This window comes from Aplysia californica, unplaced genomic scaffold (genome assembly GCF_000002075.1).
Source record: "Aplysia californica isolate F4 #8 unplaced genomic scaffold, AplCal3.0 scaffold00078, whole genome shotgun sequence".
NCBI classification, from domain to species: Eukaryota; Metazoa; Mollusca; class Gastropoda; order Aplysiida; family Aplysiidae; genus Aplysia; species Aplysia californica.
The window spans coordinates 19,632-26,106 of NW_004797348.1; the positions used below are offsets into that span (position 1 = coordinate 19,632).

General features: G+C 39.0%; 1 non-coding gene across 1 annotated transcript in view; it reads right to left on the reverse strand.

The window, feature by feature from the left end:
* Positions 1 to 1,532, reverse strand: part of LOC101854855 — a 17,051-nt gene extending 15,519 nt beyond the window's left edge. The window contains exons 1-2 of the transcript XR_004858339.1: positions 1,402 to 1,532; positions 1,121 to 1,144 (exon numbers count right to left, since the gene is read on the reverse strand). This is a non-coding gene — a transcript (uncharacterized LOC101854855). The remainder of the gene's footprint in view (positions 1 to 1,120; positions 1,145 to 1,401) is intronic.
* Between the last annotated feature and the right edge of the window lie 4,943 nt (positions 1,533 to 6,475).

Sequence of the window (6,475 nt, forward strand, 5' to 3'; positions counted from 1 at the left end):
AGGCTATACATGAAGGCTATGTCGCTTATTAGTGGGCCAAATTTGACTATATTTCACACATATAACAAGCATAGTAAAGAGTCTTAAGATTTGCAATCAGGTTTGAGAAAAATGTTTCGTTTCCACGGATACTGTGGCCATTTGGGGTTTTGTTGACATGTCTTACGTAATGAATACCGCACTTATCGTTCATGGAAATTGATTGTGGGTTTTTTGCATGCATGTTAACAAACATTAGATCTAAAAAAAATTGTCTGTTGATTTTTTTCCTAAAAGAATTAGAAACTTTTAAATGAATTTTTTCCTGAGGTAGTATTCAAATTTGCAACAAAAAAATCCGTGAAAATCTACACCCCAGACACCACCAGCAAAAATCTATTCCATCTATCAAAAATTCAAATGAAAAATATTTAGTATTACTTCTTCTCTTCATTCTGTGAACATTTCATGAAGATCGGACGAACACTGATGGAGTTATTTAAAAAGTATAGAGAAAAACCGCGTTTTCAGAAAACGGGCGATAAAAAAAAAATATTGACTTAATGAGAAAATGGTGGTTACAAACATGCCCAATATGGACAGAAATAAGGCTTTAGGGGGTTCTTAAGCGATGAAATAGTTGTAGGAGATGCTGAAGAAGTTAAAAATGCCTACAACTCAAATTCTATAATTTTGAGCCGAATCGGGACTTTGAGGGTGTAGCCCCCAAGCAAACTTTTGCAGCACGCAAAAATACTACATCTATACTACGTGTATATAAACATTTCGATCTTTTCCAGGCATCCAGTGCAATTATTATTGGTATTAGACCTGTCAATTTTTTTTCAGTTTCAGGTGAGACAAACTGCATTATTCTGAGCAATATGGAACCAATGTTACAATTCGGAAAAGCGAACAAAGAGAGAACACCCAAAGTGGGAAAAGAGAACATCTAGATCAAAGAGGATACATTATAATAGTAACATTTGATTATTGTGAGAGCGGAAAGTGTGCATAAAGCATAAAGCGTTTTTCTGTCGCATAAAATTAAAAAGTGCGGTCATTGCTTTATTAATACCCGCATTTGTTATATGCAAACAACAAGTATGGGGTCCCTTCATTAGCTTCTCTGGAGTCTTACCTCTAAGGTTGTTCCACTTGTCCCCTGAGAAAACAGAAACGAAAAATAGAAATTACATTCAAAGAATAGACTTGCAGACAAAATATTCACCTTGCATTGTTTAATCAAACAGCGAAAACAACAGACGCTTATGATGGGTCGTATATAGGTAAAATGTCTTTGAGGGGGAAGGAGGAGGATAATGGTTTTTTAATTGTCCAGGCTAAGGCTCTTGAGAGGGGGATAAAGCATGAAAATAGTGAAAATAAGGTGCTCTTGGGGTGAAACATTACTTTACTTACCTAATATAGTATCGATTAAGGCGTGCGCGCTGACGCTGAGCATGCAAACTAAGAGCATCAATCTGAGCATCGTGGCAGCTGTCGTGTTCGAATTAAGCCAGCTTTTGGCCCATCTTATATACTATATATAGCGATCAGGGGCGGCTCGTGGGGCTAAAAGGTGGACGTGCACAATAATAATTAAGCTATCGCATGCTGAATATAGTCAAGGGCATAGATAACAAATGAGACGGTGTATAATTTTAGGATCTTTGGGTTGGTGAGGGAGGGCCTCGTATTTTATTTTCATTCTTTTTACTTGTCGCTTTGATTTCTAGTATTAAAGTTGTTTGTTAGCTAAACATCAATTTCGTTCATCATGTATTGGAACTGAACACTCAAGTGTATGTAATAACTTTCACTACTCCAGTACAAAACCATTCAAAGGCACAACTCATAGGACGGTCACGTACACCTCCCTCAGGTTCACAGTCACAGAGTCACTTAAAATAGGCTAGTGGCAAACAAACAATGAACCAATCACAATTCACTTGAGCACTCCACAGGATTTCTCCGGGGCTCACATAACATTGGCAAAGAATAGCACAGGGTCTATCGTGTTTATTTTTAGACTTCCTACTGTGGGCTTTGTTTCGGCACTATTCGGCAGGAGCACATTTGAGATGTGCCGGTTTATTAATAACAATGTACCGCTAAACTCGCTACGAGTGTCGTCATCGCTTGGGTTATCCCCCAAAGTGATTTATAGGTCAGGTTACACCGTTGAATATCCTTTTCTGTTTAGCTAAAGCACGTGGACTTTGGCATGGCATAATATATAGTAGATGTTTTACGGCGATATAGAGAAATGACAGTTATGGCGCCAGTGAGGACCTTTGTTTTGATATAATATTTGGCTAGTGTTTGTTTCTGGCTTCTTTTATTTTATTTTTGTGGGTGATTAACGTAATAGAATATTGAAAAATGTTGGGCGGCACTGCACGACCATGCTCTATGGACGAACCGCGCCTGATAGCGATCAAAACGTCATTAATTTGAGAAAAAGAGCACACATGGCTTAGAATTACTTTACATCTAGCCCTGTTCCTCCTATACTATTTCGCAACAATTCCCGCCATCCCAAGGGGAGACGATGCCATTGTGTGGTGCCAAGCTTAGTCATGGGTTGGATTTGAAATAGCACAAAAGTGCGTCCGGCTGCGCCCCCTCCTTGTCCTGCACACACGGTTTGACATCATAAAAAGTAATAATGTGCACACAATCCACGGATGCCGAAAGTGGATTACGTAAGTACAATTCGCCCTCAGTGTTGGCTGTTTTGTGCGTGTTGTTTTTTTTTGTTTTTTTGTTTTGTTTTGTTTTGGGTTGTTTTGGGTTTTGTTTTTTTGCTTTTTTGTTTTTGTTTTGTTTGTTTGGATTGGGTTTTTTGTTTTTTTGTTGCTTCATTTGCTTTGTTTTGCTTTCTTGTCCGTTACTTTTAAGATTAAACTCAAGATTGGACTGCTATTATAGCCGAACCTATATGCCCGAATGCCTGCTGTAATAGAAATTATATTTTTATTAGGTATACACTGGAAGAGATCGGACTTGACGCTTTACTACACTGACCAACAAAGTTTAACAATGGCATGATCACTGTCTTTTTTCGCAATGAAAAAAAAATGAATTAGCCCTTGTGATAACAAATACCAATCTTATTCAGAGCAGGAAATAGCAAAAATGTGAGACTTTCAAGCATTTTGTTATTCAAATATAAATCATGTAAATCCTCAATTCACAATGGCAATGGGAACAACACTAAAACGTAATTCGTGTACCTAGCTAAGTCGGAGGCAACATGGTCATGACAGAAACTTTATTTTACAGGATTGTCTGGATTGAGTTATGACTGGAAATTTTCTTTGAATGCTCGAATCGTATTCTCCCATCATTTTGGTACACTGTCGGCCTTAATACAATTCCTTGATAATTTTAATGTCTCGGTGAAATGTTCACCTTGTTCATCACTGACATCTTCAACGTTTTGAGGACATTTATCTAAATAGCTTATTAGAAAAATAACCATTACGTTGAAGTTGCAGGGGGCAAAAGGAGGAAGGGGTGGGAGCAGAAATTGGAAGCGTAAGCAGACGACAAAACATGGTTAGAGAGCAGGAAAGGAGGTGAAAGGAGTAAATTTCAGAGAAGACAATGTTTCGTCTTTGCCAGGTTTCGAACCTGGGACCTGTTGAATGAGAGGCAAAGATCTTAATTTCTAGACTACAAGAGCCCCAGCACTGCTTTAAAAAACCTTTACTCAAATTATAGTTATACTATTTAATTTTCGAGCCGATTTTCTCAGCAATATGGCCTTCAATTCAGAACCATTTCGTCATCGCTCGCAATAATTTGCTCAATCTGCGATTTTAGTCCTAATTTAGACTACAGTTATCTTCTTAAAGCTTTCCAGGATGTTTGAATGACACATTGATTTTGTAGTTTTTATCGTTACGAGCGCACTGTTACGATTACTTGACGTGACTTTACTCGCAGTCACGACAAGAACAATTTTAGTTCACTTGGTTAACTTTTTTGGTTGGTAATTTCTGTTTTGTCTTTTGTTATCTCTTCTACGACAACCTATTGATAAGAAAATTAAAACTTTAGCGTGGCCTATTGTTTTATCTAGAAAGGCCTGGACAGTGCTAAGATAATAGTATAATATTAGCCATCTTTCTTACCTTTCTCTTGCAATTCAGTGAAAATTTCAAATATATATTTAATTTGGTTTAAGACATCAGATTTTGATTTAATGATCAATTAGCTCTGAAGGTTTTCAAGACATCTTTATCAATCCAAAAGCTATGACTTTTTAAAATATTCATTAACCCTATCTGTACGTCGTGTCGTGTTTTACTATCGTATCTATACGACGTGGGGAACTCTGCGCCACCATTTTCCAAGGAGGAAATTTACTCTTTAATCCGATCCGAACACTTTGCATAGCAGTCTGTCAAAATGATTTTTGGAAAAATACTGAAAGTTTCAAAGAGATCTTCGTACTACTAGAAGTAGTCTGAGAACGTCGATGCGTTCCGCAGAGTGATCAAAAGTGTCGAAAAGCCTGCAGCGTTTGCGAAAAGTATCCGGCAGTCTGATATGCCAGAACAGGCCTGCTTAAAAAAAAAAACAAGACTCAGCTGATGCGCATAGCAATGAACAAATACACCATTTGGGCAAAATTGACGCATCTGAGTCGATACAATGGAGACTCTTCCGCTCATATAATGCCCATCTTGTAAATCTGAGCGATCAGCTCCTCCTCGACGCTGATTGGTTATAAACCTTCTTTTAGGGTTGAAACGAGCCCAGATGAAGTTCTGTTTTTGGCTTCACAAAACTTTAGAAACCACTCTACTGGTTCTCCGTCCGTAATATTATACCTCAGAATGATCCCAAACTGTGACATATAACCTGCATCAGTTCCTCTGTCAGCCTGAACAGAAAGAAAGTTAGCGGAGCGTTCGTCTCTTTTCAGTTCTTCATGGTATATTTTAAAAATACAGTCCAGCAGTTCCTTTTGTATTATTTTGGAAGTACATTTTGCAACAGTAGCGCTTTGCAGATGATCAAACAGTATCATGTCAGTGATAGGTCTCTGCGCAGTAAATCAAGAAAGATAACTCTGTTCCCCGACAAATCACCTTCTTCATGGCCGCAAAGAGCGAGTTCGTGAGTTCCACAGAACAAAGTACGCACCTTTTCTTTCTCTCCCGTTCATTATGGTATAGTGAGACGTTGCAATGCGACGACCAACGTCTAGCTGCGCTGTTGTGACTATTTGTCCGAAAGTGTGATACCAGCCAGCATTGTTGGTGTTTCGTGTCTTTAATCCTTTGTTTCACAAGGACAAGATCAGTTAAACCTTTTTTTAAACCTCTTAGCGTCCTCAGTTCAAAAGGAGCCGACAGTAGAAACAGTTACAGTGAGTGTTTTCTAACGCTGACAATAAGCCACTCCACTGTTTCGCAAAGATCCGTTTTTAAAACGCGATTGCGCCTTTTTGTTTGGTTGTATTATTTTTATATCTTTGGGTTGGTGAGGGCCTATAATATTTTTTGACTTTTTCTTGTCACTTTGGTTTAGTGAACTGAATTTTGCAAGCAAAAAAATCAACTTCATAATATCCTTCATTGGAATTGTACACCAAAGAAATGAAACTTTCACCACTACACCATTCCAAGTAAGGTTTTACAGACATTGTGACCTGTTTAAGTCATGTTGATCTCGCTCGGGTTCAGGGCCACAAATGTGGGGCTAGATATAAATGGCAAGACAATGGACCAATCGCACATCACTGTGGCCGTGAGCACTCCGGTGGATTGCTCCGAAGCTGTCATGATAGGCCAAGGCTACGGTCATTGAATTGTGTAAGGTATCGTGATCTGGTCTGGTATTACGTTATTTTTAGACTGCCTCTGTGGGCTTTGTTCGGCTGGTGCACATTGAGATTGTGCCGCCTTATTAATATTAGATCTAATTATGTACTTCGAAACTCGTTCTAAACGTCATCGTTGTTTGGGTCAGCCCATAGAGCATTTTTAAAGTTAGATTACCACTACTGAACATGCTATTTATTACTTGGGAGAAACACTAGGACTTGATATGGTCTAAGTCTACGGGCGAAAACATAGAGAACGCCGATTTCGGAGACTGACTCAGTAAGCACCGATAGGTATAAAAATTCCCTTATGATTTCAAAATGCCCCACATAGAGCTGGCAGACGACAGGCGGCTTTAAGCTCGGATCGGTGTTGTCGGCTTTATCGGAATCCCCAAACTACATTCTTATTACGCCGAAAAAGTGGGGAGGGCGTCTCGCTGTCAACTCACGACCTCAATGCTTTCTTGTCGTATCTACATTTTTTACCAGTGAAAATGAGACTTCTTCTTAAGCTCACTCTTTTGTTGTGAACTGCTTTCACTGTTATTAAAAATGGAGAAGCGACAAGAAAACACTGAGGTCGCCAACTCATGCTGTGTCGCCGTCGCCAACTCGAGTTGAGCGGTTTGCGTGACGTTACCCGACTGGACA